General features: G+C 47.6%; 1 long non-coding RNA gene across 3 annotated transcripts in view; it reads right to left on the bottom strand.

The window, feature by feature from the left end:
• The window catches only part of LOC109272426 (uncharacterized), a 135,611-nt gene that overhangs the window by 28,510 nt on the left and 92,259 nt on the right, over nt 1-14,842 (bottom strand). For all 3 annotated transcript variants that reach the window (XR_002082458.2, XR_008417721.1, XR_002082460.2), the window contains 4 exons: nt 13,158-13,339; nt 10,415-10,556; nt 9,966-10,127; nt 3,425-3,557 (listed from right to left, as the gene is read on the bottom strand). This is a non-coding gene — a long non-coding RNA (uncharacterized LOC109272426). The remainder of the gene's footprint in view (nt 1-3,424; nt 3,558-9,965; nt 10,128-10,414; nt 10,557-13,157; nt 13,340-14,842) is intronic.

The raw sequence follows: 14,842 nt of genomic DNA, 5'->3' as shown, positions 1-14,842 counted from the left end.
ATTAGTGCCTTCTGCCCATTTCCTACTTTACCTGGATTCTGAACAACAAAGGTGAGCTCAGGAGGTGACCAAGAAGGCCAGAATTCTTACCAGAGAATCAGGGAAAGTTAAAAATACTCATTCATAACTGTTGTCTCTGCTACACCAAGTTCTCTGAAATCTCCTGCCTTGGCTCAAGCTATTTCCTCTGCCTAGAATGCACTTCAATTCTTTTGAGAGGCTTTTGGTTGGATCTGCATCTGTGTTGTGACAGCTGGGAATGAGGCTGGGATGGAGAACAAAGGAGGTGTGAGGTCTAGTCTGGGCAGTCTGACTAATCTCCAGTCTCGTTTGGAAAATGCAGAATGTGCTCCCACATAGATTGGGTGACCCCTGGCTGAGCATGTGGTCCAGGAGACACAATGGCTAGTAAAGAGTTGCACTAATTGACCCCCAAAAACATAGGTCTTATGGCATTTAGGACAAAAGAGCCCCACGATGGGGACAAAAGGGAGGACTGGGAAGTAGGGCAATGTTCACCCACAATGTTCATAGCCACCAAATACCACCCACTAGTCTCGATGAGGCAAGAGCCTCAGACTCGGAGGGTAGCACAAGATTCTCCAGACCAGCAGGCCCATGGTGGCATCTCTGTATCTTTACCTCCACCCCCTGCAATGTGGAGCCTGTTTCCCCTAGACCAGACCTTTGGAAAAACACCTTAGCAAGTTCATCTTTCACACTGTAGTTTACAGTTTTCAGTCTACTTTTACCTTTGTCCACATGAACCCATGAGACCACCAGGAGTGGAATCCCAGCTCTGGCCATAGCTCCATTGACTTTGAGCACGTCACTACCCCTCTCTGGGGCTCAGTTTTCTTACCTGAAAAATGGGAGTGTATTCGGATAAATTGAGCTATGCTGCATAACAAACAAGGCTCAAAACTCAATGCCTTTATACTACAACAACTTATTTCTTGTTCATAATATCCAAGGTGAGCCTGTGAAGAACTCTGCTCAACACAATCACACAGACTGAGAGTCTGTACCCTCTTATAGCTGAACCATCTGAAACACAGGCATCTATATTCATATGGCAGGAGAAGAACTAAATTAGAGCAGGCTTCTAACTACCTCAGAAGTGACATGCATTACTCCCACTCATATTTTATTGGCCAGAACTAGTCACCTGGCTCTGCCTAATTCCAAAGAAACCAAGAGATATAAGAAAAAAAATGGATCTTTAGTAAGCAATACTGTCTCTGCCACAAGGTAGAATAATAATACCTCCCTTACAAGGTAACTCGAAGGATTAGATGAGCAACTATATTTCAAAAGGATTTTAACATTTAAACCTCAGTAAAATATTTACTGTGCAGCTTCTATCTGCTAGGCCTGATGCTCAGCGCCAAGAATATCCTCATGGAGCTTACAGACTAGTGTGTGAGACAGACAAAAATCAGATAATCCCACCAATGAGAGTGTAAGGAAGCACTGAGACAGGTACACTGAGAGAGAGAGATCCATGGTGATGTAACAGGGAGCCCAGAATCATCTGGGGGTCCAGGAAGTATTCTCTGAGGTCATTGTTGAGTTAAGATCTGAAGGATCAGCAACCATTAAGTAGACAAGCAGTTAAAGAGAAGGTACAAAGAGCACTGATAGCAGAAGAAATAGTATAGACAAAGGCCCAGTGGCAGGAAAATTCCAGCTTGCTTGGAGGACTGAAAAAAAGTCCAAGAGGCTTGAGTCCTGAGACCAAAGGGCAGCATGGCATGAGAGAGAATCATTGAGTTCAGCAGGGGCCATACCTTGCAGGCCAGGACAAGGATTTATCAAACTGTGATAACAGTTAATTGTGGTCATTGTTACCACTTTGCAGAAGTAGAAACTGATCCCCTGAGAGGCCAGAAGACCCAGTTAGAGTCACACAGCCATCAGAGGAGGAGCTAGAAACCTGATTCAAGTCCTAACTACTGTGTGGCCTCCTCCAAAAGCTTCAGGGAAATTCAGGACTAACATCCTTCTCCCCCATCAAGAACAACCCTAGATCCTTCCTGGGGCGCATTCAGCCTCCCAGCCAGTGATGCATGCCAATACACAGTGTTGGCCTGGGCTGGGCCAGCCCCACGGATGGCAGCTAGGATGGCTGAGGCCAAGAGCTGGGAAGAGACCACAGACACCTCAGGCACTTCCCTTCCATACCAGCTGCACTGCTGTTGCACCACAGGGCTTTAGGCAAGTAATTTCCCCCTTCCAGCCCTCAGTCCCCCAATCTCTGAAATGAAAACATTGAACCAGATGGTCTTGAGGTCCCTTCCAGCAACAGGAGGCTTAGGTGTGTTTTCCAGCTGAGTAATGAAGGGGGAAAGTGAATAGGCTCTGAACCCAGTCTTTATCTGGAGAACCGCAATTTGCCAAACAAGAAAATCAAAGGGAAATTGCAAAGATGATGAGGGATGAACCTTTTTTAGGAACAACAACCTAATCACAAGTCACTGCTAGAGAAGAAATGTCACAAAAACCTTGATTTGCAGCTTTAGGGAGCAGCATGCCATGGAAGACAGGCAATTAACAACGTGAGAAGCTTCTCAGAGGCACAGATGAATCATGGAAGGCAGTGCCTATAGGCTGGAAAGGATGCCAGACAGCACGTGATCAAAATCCTAGTCTGATTCATAAAGTCCTTGTGGAGCTGCTCCAGCAAGAAGCCAGTCTGAATCTTCCTGAACTCCCCTTGTAGTAGGAAGCTTCATACCCATTCCCCTTTTGGACAGTGGCCAGCACAGTGCAATGCACACAGAAAGAGCTCAATACATAATTTTGAATGAATGAATGAATGAATAAATGGCCCTGGTGCTGCTCAAATAACTCTCTTGATATTTTCACCCAGGAGTCCTGGTGCTACTCTCCGGAGCACGCTTGGTGTCATGACTGTCTATCTTAGGAAGGGATCACCCAAAGCAGACCCTGGTTCTGGAGGTGCTTTTAGGAACCTCTAGCTGGAGAGTGGGGAAATAATTTAGGGAAAGGAAGGAAGCTAATAGGGGGACATTAATGAACAGGTTACCACTGTGGGGAATTTTGGCTTAAAGATTTTTGCTTAAAGAAGATGATAGGGAACCATGCTGGCCAAGATGGGAGCCATGAGCCACCTGGAGCTATTGAGGACTTGAAGTGTGGCTAGTTCAAATCGAGATATAGAGTAACTATAAAATACACACCAGATTTTGAAGACCTAGTATTTAAAAAAAGTAAAATATCTCATTGATGATTTTTGTATCATTTATGTATTCAGGGGACAACATTTTGAATATATTGGGTTAAAATATAGTATTAAAATTGATCTTACGTGATAATTTCTTTTTGCCTTAAAAGAACATAGGTGGCTCACAATTATGGCTCACGTTATATTTCTATTGTTCGATGCAGACATAGAACATACCTTAGAGTTACTCCTCCCAAGGGGTGAGAGAGCTGAACTTCTACCCGCCAGTTTCTATGCATCATCGGTTGAGTGCTGCTCCCAGGGGTTAATTTCCCCGGCATTTCAACATGCCCCACGCACCAGCAAGTATCTGCAACCGGAGAAAACCCTCAGGCGGAGTTGCAGGATCTTGCCGTAGGAAGCCACCAGCATGCGAGTGTAGGGGATGTGGGCGGAGTACCAGTAGCACCTGCTGTGCTGTGCCTTTCATCACAACTAATACACACCCCCAGGAAGCGGTAAGCCAAATTCCCTATTACACCATTATTACTCCTTCTTGCTCATTCAGTCATTCACGCATCTAGACAAAAAGCATCTGTACTATGGGAATGCTGGCACACCAAGACAGCCACCAGCAGTCTTATTTTATCAGTGCCTCGGAGGAGAAAAGAAAAGGAGGACGGCTCATGCACTGTTAGCAGAGCTCGGGGGGTGCTTGGCGTTGGGCCCTGGATCAAGGGAAGGAGCAGGGACTAACCTCAGAGGTGAAAGCATGAAGGCTTGACCCTAAGTGGTGCCCTCTGGCCCAGCCCAAGGGGAACTTGGTCTGAGCAGCTCTAAGGTTTAATTGAATTAAACCAAGACAAGTTCCATTCTCCAGAGAGCCTAACGTGACAGCTGTTAGGCATGGCTGGGGAGACAGTATGCCTCAACCACTCCGTTGGTGGGGGAGATATTCCTGCCCTAAGGTCATGGGGATGGACGGCTAATCTACCACACTCGACACTGGACAGATACGCTTGACGGCAATGTGTTGATCACACATACGGCCCAGGTGAGGAGGACACTGCATGTCACACAAGGCCACATGGGCATCGTATGCCAGGACAAGGTGCGCCACCAAGGGCTGTGGGTGGCAGGCCTGTATTATCAAGAGAGTGAGGTGACCCTTGGTTCCCACGAGAAGATGTGATTGGCTTCCTTGAATAACCCCATGATCTGGCAGGAATTGAAACCTGCTATTCAGGGATAAGAGGGAACTGCACCCGGTCCCCTTGAGAAGGAGGGTTGCTCAGCAAGGGTACCTTAACTGTGGAAGCAGAGTGGAAAGGGGAACTTGCAGTCAGGCCAGGCAAAGCCTCCCAGTTTCACCAGATGTAAACACAGCACACCACACTGTGCCTTAATTTTAATTAGTGCGCCCCAGGGATGACAACAGCAGCAGCCACAAAACTCATCTGGGTTAGTGGTGTCAGCTCAGGTAGCCTCCACGTGCACAGAATGTCAGACCCCCCCCATTCATTAATACTCAGTGCTGCCCAAAGTGGGCTCAGTGCTGTGCTTCAGCCTGAGGGGCGAGTGATGGAGACGCTCCGTTATGGGCACATTGCTGACCCTCCTGTCTCCTCCTAAATCTCCCAGCCCCAGCTAGGTCAAACATCCCCACCCCCGGCTCTTTGAATCCCTCGCTTTCTTTCCTACCTCTTGCATTTGGCACAAACAGACATTAATACATCTGCCCTTTGCTCCTTTAAGAAAACAGGCCCCATAACCCAGACATTTAGTTTTGCCCTACAGCACTGAACATGGAAGGAAGCTGGCTGTCAGTAATAAGGGTCCAACCTGGGACCCTGGCTTCTAGACCCCACCTCCCATCCTTCCATCTTTTCTGCTCCCGGTGACTTAGCACAGCCAATCAGAGGGCTGGGTTTGCTTTCTGCACTGGCCTTTCTCAACTTCTATAATCAATGCCTGGCTTGAGACACCATCTAGACTGAAGCCACAGAGAGATGCACTTTGTTCTGCTCTTAATGTAGCCCAGGCATCCAGCTAATAAGAGCTTCAGAACACTGCACCTCAGAGAGATGACCCCCTGAGGGCATATGCGAGACCCTATGTGGCTACTACTCTGCTTGGGTGGGAACTCCAAGCTACCAGTGCTTGAAACCCACCCCAGGTACCTCCTTCCAGCTGCATTCTGGAGGTCAGGTCCCACGCAGACCCACCGTCCAGTGCTGATGGGGAGTGATGTCTGGGAACCAACTTGGGCCCCAAGCATCTGGAAGCATTCCTAGAGTCTGGCCAAATCTGTGTTGTTTACCAGAATGCCCCGGCTGGTAGCCTTATTAAATCCAATTTCCATCACAATCTAGCAGTTAGGTCAGACCTGCCACTCTGGGCACCCGGGGACCATAACCCCACAGTCCAAAGAGGGGTTGAGAGACTCTATAAACAAGGCACTAAAATTAGGCTTCAGATTCCTGGAGAAGCAAACAGCACTGCCAAAGCTTTGCCGTGACTTATCCAGTGGGCAGCCTGCTAGGAACTTAGACTATGCTTCTGTTTCTGGGATCAGGGTTTTCTCTGCTTCAGTCAGAAGTCACCTTCTCTTGGGGCACCTGGGTGGCTCAGCCAGTTAAGAGTCCAACCTCGGCTCAGGTAATGATCTCATGGCTTGTGGGTTCAAGCCCCGATGTCGGGCACTGCGCTGACAGCTGAGAGCCTGCAGCCTGTTTCAGATTCCTCTTTCTCTGCCCCTCCCCTGCTTGCACTCTGTGTGTGTGTGTCTCTCTCTCTCAAAAAGAAATAAACATTAAAGAAAAAAGAAGAAATCACCTTCTCTTTCCTGGGAAGGTGGGGGGTGGGGCTCGTGCAGAGAGTGACCCCTCTGAGAAGGAGAAGAGGCCAGTTTGGGAGGTTCTGATAACTAGTTTGCTGGGGCTGGCACAGACAGGATGGCCCAAACAGCAGAAAGTGAATTCCTCCCGGTTTGGAGACTAGGAGTCCAAGATCGAGGTGTCAGCAAAGTTGATTTCTGCTGAGGCCTCTCTCCTTGGCTTGCGGATGGCCTCCTTCTCCCTGTGTCTTCACATGGTCTTTCCTCCATGTGTGTGCATTTTTATGTCCTAATCTCTTCTTTTTTAATGTTTATTTATTTTTGAGAGAAAGAGAGAGAGACAGAGCGTGAGCAGGGAAGGGGCAGAGCGAGAGGGAGACACAGAGTCCAAAGCAGGCTCCAAGCTCTGAGCTGTCAACACAGAGCCCAATGCGGGGCTGGAACCCATGAACCATGAGATCATAACCTGAGCTGAAGTCGGACACTTAACCCCCTGAGCCACCCAGGCGCCCCTGCTATGTCTTAATCCTTTAAGGACCAGTCCTAGGGGATTAAGGCCCACCCATATGACCTCATTTTACCTTAATTACCACTTTAAAGGTCCCATCTCCAAATACAGTCACATTCTGAGGTCCTGGGGGTTATAACTTCAACATATAAATTGGGGGCAGGGGGCACAATTCAGCCCATCCCTGACCCTTCCTCTTTCAGAGTCAGCAAGGTCAGGATGCCTCGTACAGGGCAGGGTTTTATTTTCCTAGGAGACCAACAAGCCCCACCATGGAGTAAAGAATCAGAAGAAGGGCCTCTGTGTAAAATGGCCTAAAGAAGAGGGGGCAGCACCCCGAGAAGGAGACTGAGTAGAGGGGAAGATGAGGGCATTTGGATGGGGGCAAGAGATTAGGTCACAAGGTCAGAGCATTGATGTGAGCACATTTCCCTGGCAGTGTGTGTCCAGGAAGGATGACCGGCCCATGAAGAAGCTTGCAACATAACAAGGGATATTTAGCTTTCAGAAGAAGGGGACGGGATTCCTATCGTCACCTCCCAGCAGAAGGGTAACCAGTGTGCCCCAGAGAAAATATTGGACCCGTGGGTATAAACCAAAGAGAGGTATCTTTCAGGTACAGGAAAATAAAAACATTCTAGGCATTGAAATGTTCAGCCTTGGAGTAATCTGCTGCCACCAGTAGCGACCTCCCTTCACTCCAAGTATTTCATTCGGGCTGGAAGATCATCAGGGCACTTAGGGAAGTTTTCCTGTAACTCCCGAATCCCTGTGATGTATCAGATAAGAGGCTGAGACTACATAATTTAGCTCACAGACTGCCCTTGTGGTCCTTCAGGCTGCTATAACACCAGCCCCTCTCTCTTTCCACACTGGATGAATTTAGAGTAGCTAATGACACATAATTCTGGCACGGAATTCATGACATCCATCCAAAATGTCCAAGCTACTTACTATATATTCATAGTAGCTACTACTGTAAATCAACAGATCTTCACACACACACACACACACACACACACACACACACACACAACAGCAAGACAGTTTACCTAAAAAGTGTAAAAGAACTTCTGGGCCCTATCAAGAAATTAAGTCTTTTGGAAGAATTTGGCTGTGTGTCTATTGGGTCAGAAGTACAACATCACTTGGGGCGCCTGGGTGACTCAGTCAGTTAAACGTCTGACTCTTGATTTTGGCTCAATTCATGATCTCAGGGTCGTGAGGTTGAGTCATGTTCAGCGTGAAGTCTACTTGAGGGTCTCTCTCTCTCTCTCTCTCTCTCTCTCTCTCTCTCCCCCTCCCTGCTTGTTCTCTCTCTCTAAAAAAAAATGCTAAGAAAAAAAACACAATATCACTCTAGAAGTCCCCCAAATTATGTCTACATCCCAATCCCAGTGAATAAATTTTTTTATTGAGGTAAAATTCACAGAACATAAAATTAACTATTTTAAAGTGTACCATTCAGTAGCATTTAGTGCGTCCCCACTACCTCTCTCCAGCTCCAAAACGGTTCCATCAGCCCAATTGCAAACCCCCTTCCCATTAAGTCACCCCTCACATCTCACAGCCCCCAGCCCCAGGCAACCACTGACCTACTTTCTGTCTCTATGGATTTACCTCTTCTGGATATTTCATATGAATGAAATCATACAATGTGTGACCCTTTGTGTCTAGCTTTTTTTTACTTAGTGTAACGCTTTTGAGGTCCATCCATGTGGTGGCACGCATCGGTATTTCATTCCTTTATATGGCTGAATGATATTCCATTGTCCTCAAACTTTGAATAAGATGCTTCTCTTTTTCACTTTGAAGTGGGCTCAGAAATTATGAAGCTGGTCTCAGCTGGCTCTCATGGGGGTTTGGAGCCAGTCACACTCAGCAGGACTGCCGCCTGCCCTCCCTTCCATGCACCTTGCGCCATACAGCCGAAATGGTCTTCCTCGGGGAAGCCTGACCATGTCCCTCCCTGTGTAAGATCTTCCCACAACTGCCACTCATCTGCCCCCAGCCTGTGTCTCAGCCCCACGGCTGTGGGCCCCAGCTCTCTGAAGGACCAGGCTCTGGTGACTCTCCACGTGTCCCTCCTGCCCCCACCTCCCCCCTCAAATTGGTTCTAAGGTCCTAGTGCTCAAAAATCAGGCAAAAGTGGTGGATGGGCCGTCAGATCAGGGGTGACAAAGCTGCAATTTGCCTCAAGGCTGACCTTCCAGGAAGACAGGCTGAGAGATTGATGAGTCCATTTAAGCTTTCACGCTGACACTTTTGGGGATCATGGCGCTTACTTACGAGGGGACTTATGTAACCAATGAGATATAAATAAGCACATTAAAGTATTCCTGCTCCAGCCCAGCTTAATGGCCAAGAAACTAATTGTCAGAAATTGGAAAGGGTCTGAAATAAATACGGCACTTCATGTCACATAGGGAACCCGGCCAAAGACGTCAGATTAAACGCAGGGATGTTGAGAGCATGCTTCCAGACACCCACAGAGCAGTTTTTTTGTTTCATTTTGGTCATTAGGTTCTCCACTTTCTCACATCAACCAACACAGAACAGTAACCGGCACCAGCTTGATTCTACCTCCTTCCAAGAGCCAGGAGAGTGAGCCAGAAGCCGTGGGTCCAGAGATCACCCATCTGGCTTGTCCTCTCAGTGGCTGATGCCTCTATGGTCAGGAGTGTGTGACATCAGAACCTCAACCGTGAACAGGGGTGTCACAGGTCAGCCTCTGTAGACTGGGCTCCCAGTTGTCAAAGCCGACACCTGCCACCTCGGCGTTCCCCTGCTCCTCACCAGGCCCTGGGTCACCACCTCCAAGGTCTCACTCCACCAGGGCAGCTCTCTCCTGTCTCTCCCCCTCCAGATTCCTTCGTGCCACCCTTCAGATGGGCTTATCTCCCCATCCAGACAGGAGCCCCCTGCCCTGGCTCCACCTTTCCCCAAGCTGCCATGTCTTCTCCTCCCCCCCACCCCCCACAACCGGCCATCCACATCTGGATGCCTTCTTATCCTCCTTATTCTTATCCTCCTCCAGGACCTCCAGCCTCCAGCTTCTGGAGTGCATCCCTCCTCCACACAGAGACCTTTCTGAAGCATAACACAACCCAACACCCTCCACCTAAACCTTCCAGCAGCCTTTAATCCCCAAGAGGAGGCCACATCTCAAGCTGGGCATTCTAGGACCATCTTGGCATGGCCTCCTCCCCCTCATCTCTCATGTGGCAAATACCCTGCAGCACCTCCCACCCTCCTCAGGCCCCTTGCCTGCTCATCCTTCCCAAACCGTATCTCTCCCCCATTCATGCCCCACTCCCTATTTCCTGCCTTCCACCCCTGGGAGCCTTGGCTTCCCTATCTGTAAATGGATAGGTTTGGACCAGCTAATCCCCAAGGTTCCTCCCTCTTGGTTCTAAAAGAATAATGCAGCTTACCCTTTGTTCTGAGTATCTAAGTGCTTTCCATGGAAAACTCAGGAACAGCCAGCAAGGATCCCAGTGGAAGCAGCGGGCGTTTTCTCTCTCACGCCTTTCTCCCCCTCACTACTTTCAGTGTATTTCACCATCTCATGAACAAAAATAACCTGGTTTGATTCCCTAAGGAAAAAAGAGGAAGCTGAGAGTTAAATTAGTGTCCACTCTCAGAAAATCAAAAGGAAAAGTAGAGAGAAAACAAAACAAAGCATAGGAGACATCAAACCTATAGATTGACCAGATAACTTACCCCCCAGCAGCTGGGGACCCAAATGGGGCCAGAGGGACTGGGGAAGTTGAGGCAGGAAGAAAGGTTTGCCCACGGTTCCCTCATGGGATCCTACTCAGAGGTATCATGAAACATTGACACCTGTCAGTTCAGCTCAGACATACAACCATTCCCTTCTTACTTGATGTATCAGTTAAGGGCAAGCGCTCCCGCCAGTGGGAGGTCTGATTCTCAAGACGTAAAGTGTACAACTCTGTATTTGGGGAAGTGGCAGCTTATCTCTGTCTCCTGCTTGATCCTCAAAGCAGATGTAGTCCAGCCTTCTGGGGAGGAAGAAGGATGGGCTGGTGTGTCTTCAGATCATAGAGGACAGGGACCCCAGCTGTTACCTGTGGGTAGTACACCAGAGTTGAACAATAAAGAAAGGGACTTTTATTCCTATTCTTTTGTCACATGGTAATTATTTGGTTCTGTTTCAGTCAACATATGCAGTACTTGGCTTGGGTGTTGTTTTGTTTTGTTTTGATTTGTTTTGTTTTGTTTTGTTTTGTTTTTTAATGCGCCCACAGATGACCAAAGTTTTATTCCCTGGGTTGTTCAAGGAAACAAACTGATCCTGGAAGGCCAAATTACCTGTTGGTCATCTCCAGTGTGTTAAACTATCATCTATAGCATGGTCTGCAAACTATGTGATATAAGCCAAATCCAGCCTGCCATTTGTTTTTGTAAGTCCCACCAGCTTAGAATGTTTTTTTATTTTTTAATGATTTTTTCTTTTAGTCCAAAGAAGACTAGTGAAATGTGAAAATTACAGAAAATTCAAATTCTGATGTTCACAAATAAAGTTTTATTGGAACACATCTGTGCACATTCATTTGCATAGTGCCTGTGGCTGCTTTTGCACTCCAACAGCAGCCTATGTAGCCCTTAAAGCCAAAAACGTTTACTATGTGGCACTTCACAGCGTTTGTCAACCCCAGCTCTGTATTTCCACATCCTGTTATTCAAGTATTAAAGAGTTAAGAATATATTTAAAAATTAAATTTTAATCAAACATCTGTGGAACCTTGAGTATATTCTTGAGGAACACTATTTGAAAACATACTTAAGGATTTTGTTTAGTAATGTGGGGTTTTTTTAGAAAAATCTTTTCCTCTTTAATTTTTTCGCTATGGAAAATTGTAAACATGTTCAGCAGTATACAGAAAATATAATGAGCCCCCATATACCCACCACCCAGCTTGAACAATTATTGATTTATGGCTGATCTGGTTTCAACTGTATCCCACCCACCTCCCCCTCCTGCATTATTTTGAAGCGAATCCCCAACAGTATATAATTTCATCTGTAAATATTATGTGGCATATGCAGTTTTAAAATAAACTTTTACAACTGGGGAGACTGTGACAAGCTGCATATAATAAGGAGATTTCTGCTAAAGAGTCAGAAGCCCGTGGGGAGGGAGATAGGACACAGACTTTCTAACTGATTGAGAAACGCATGTCACTACCTGATTTTCCAACCAAACTCCAGGCTGGGTGACAGTCACCAGCCATCAGGATAGGGCAGCCTCTCCCTCCCCCATCTATCATGATCAAGGAAAATAAATTAGAGCTAGGGGCAACAAAAGGGGGCTGGTTAATATAATTCAAGACTGCAAAAGAGACAGACACACTTTCAGCTTAATGAGTTTGGAAAGCCATATGAGTACTGGCATAAGACGCACCCTGGCAGTGGGTGATGCTGGCTTTTTTTTCTCTTTAATAACCAGGGTCAACAGGAAGGAAGGAGAAGCAAGCTGCCTTTATGCAACCAGACTCTTTCTTTCATCTTCTCCCCTCTGCCACCTCAAGAACCCAAAAGACACCCCCAAATTCCGCTACCCATGGTGGGGAGGGGGTGGAATAAGAAAAACAAGAGCCATGCAGGGGGTCAGGAATGGAGGGAGAGGCAGAGGGTGTGAGCAGGAAGCTTCCCCAGAGGTCAGACCTAGCTGGTCACTGTGGCCTGCATGCAAGGGGCCAGTTAGCTGGGTTAGGGATGTCATGCCCTAATAAAATTGGAGGGACAGCGTTTATCTGTCAGCTTTATATGTCAACTTGGCTTGGCTACAACACCCAGTTTATTTAATCAACCACTAATCTAGATGTTGCTGTGGAGGTGTTTCATAGATGTGATTAACATCTACACTCAGGCAGAATCCTTTACTTTAAGTAAAGGAGATCATCCTCCATGATGTGAGTGGGCCCGCTTCATCTAATCAATTGAAAGGCCTTCAGAGCAAAACTGAGGTTTCTCTGGGATGAAGACATTCTGCCTCAAGACTGTGGCATGGGCTCCTGCCTGAGTCCCCAGCCTGATCCCCTGCCCCCCAAATGTCAGATGTGCCAGCCTCTGCAATCACCTGAGCCAATTCCTGGAAATAAATGTATGTATATAAATATATAACTGAAGAGAAGGATCAAATGTTAATTCATTTTCTCACAATTTTACAATCTGTAAAATTGTCCCCATTTTATAGATGAAGAAACTGATGCACAGAGAGGTTGGGATCACTGTGAGCCTGCCCTAAAGGGCTGATGGAGCGATGGAGCGTGAGAGCAAAGGTGAGGGAAGCATTTGTGCCTTCCTTGCAGGCTCACCTGAGAGGCTCCAGTTCACTCCAAGGGAGGCAAGAAGACACCCACCTGGAAAGGGGGGTGGACAGGAAGAAAACACTGAAAACCAAAGCAGATTGCACTTTCTGACCCCACTATAGCAGCATCAACAAAGCCCAGAGAAATCCCCATAAGTTATCCCGTCACATTTCCACGTTACCACAATGAACATCTAATATAGTAAATCTTTTCGTGTTCTCATTTACACTGTGTCCCCAATTTTATCTTACACTGTGCTTCAGGAGCTACTAATTCAATCAAAGAAACCTTGATCAAGCCCTCTTGCTGCGGGAGAGGGAGAGAGATCATGCTGAAGACATCCATAGGAGGAGGCAGATGGTCCATGACGCCCAAGGAATCTTTGCTTGAGGAACCACATCCAGGGGCCCTGAGACGGGTGGTCTCTCGCAGGCATGTCATCCAGGCCCCTTCTCTGCTCCAGCTCCAATCTGCGGACCCAGCCATGCCTGTGGATGTGTCCCCCACCCTCTTCCTTGGAAACATACCTGACTGTTTTGTATTCCAAATGCAAACAGTCTGACAAGGTGTCAAAGTACCCTGAAATGCACAGAGATACCCGAGGAACACAGTCAGAGGAACGGTTCCTTTAGTAGGGCCAGCCCAGTGGGGGGCTCTCTAAATAACAGGGTCTGCCTGCTGGACAACCTCCGGAATAAATCCTAGCTTTCCAGAAACTAGAAGAGCAGGAACTTGTTTTCCCAAGTGGAAGCCTCATCCACACATGATCTTTCGGCCCACGAGAAAAACCCAGTCTGGGGACACCAGGGGAACCCCAACACAATTCAGGCCATGGAGAACAATGCAGCCCAACAAGCCAAAGGCTCTGCTATTCCTGAGCTCACATGCTGGGGGTGAGCTTTGGAGGGCATTCCTCACGTGGCCCTCAAGGCAGCAGGACCCGGGGAACCTGGAAAAAAATGCCTCTTCAGCGGCCTTTTCTCCAGCTCTAACACTGACTCCTAAGCTCTCCCCACCATCCATTTCAACCACACCCTCTCTTACATCCCACCAGGCATCCTCCTTTCTTGGACTCGAGCAGCCCCCTGGGTGGACCCATCACCCTTACATCACACTGGCCTGTTAGCAGGAGGGTGTCCCCATGGAGCCAAGAGCTCTCTAGACTCCCAACCCAGGCAAGCTGTGCCTGATGTCCTCCCTCCCCGTCACCTTCTTCACCTTCCCCTGACAGTCACAGGGTTTATTCTATGCCAGGACCTACTCTGGGTGCTGGAGAAACAGGAGTGAACAAGACAGACCTGGTCCATCCCCTTCTGGCGATTCCATGCTATTCATTTGTTCAGCCAACAAATACCGATAGAAAACCCACCACTATGTACTGGACACAGTTCCAGGTGCTGGGGAAACAGAAGTGAACAAACAGAACAAAAATCCCTTCCCCCATGGAGTTTACATTCTAGATAAGACACTCCATAAATCATTACACAAATTATTAATTACAAATGTGTAGCTGCTACAGGGGCAGAGCTCAGGACATGAAGAAAGCATATAGCCAAAAATCTAACCTGGTGACCCCTTAGGAACCACATTAACAAAGGCTTCAAGGAAGAAGGGGAATCAGCTGGAAGGGTGAGGGTGGAACCTGAAATAAGGTAGTGGCAGGCTTGGGGTCTCCTGAGGCTGTGAAGAAGAGATCTGTTCCAGACCTCTCTCCTTGGTCTGTGCATGGCCGCCCTAAATTCACACAACCTGTCTCCATAAGGACATGGGACATACTGGATTAGGACCCACCCTAAAGACTTCATTTTCACTGGGTTAAAAAACAAAATTCAGGGGTGCCTGGGTGGCTCAGTCAGTTAAGTGTCTGACTCTTGATTTCGGCTCAGGTCATGATCTCACAGTTCGTGAGTTCTAGTCCTAAGTCGGTTTCTGTGCTGACAGTGCAGAACCTGCTCCGGATTCTCTGTCTCCCT

This window comes from Panthera pardus, unplaced genomic scaffold (assembly GCF_024362965.1).
Source record: "Panthera pardus isolate Hobbes unplaced genomic scaffold, ASM2436296v1 HiC_scaffold_25, whole genome shotgun sequence".
Lineage (NCBI taxonomy): Eukaryota > Metazoa > Chordata > Mammalia > Carnivora > Felidae > Panthera > Panthera pardus.
The sequence above is the reverse complement of the archived record's forward strand: the minus strand, read 5'-3'. Positions and strand labels throughout refer to the sequence as shown.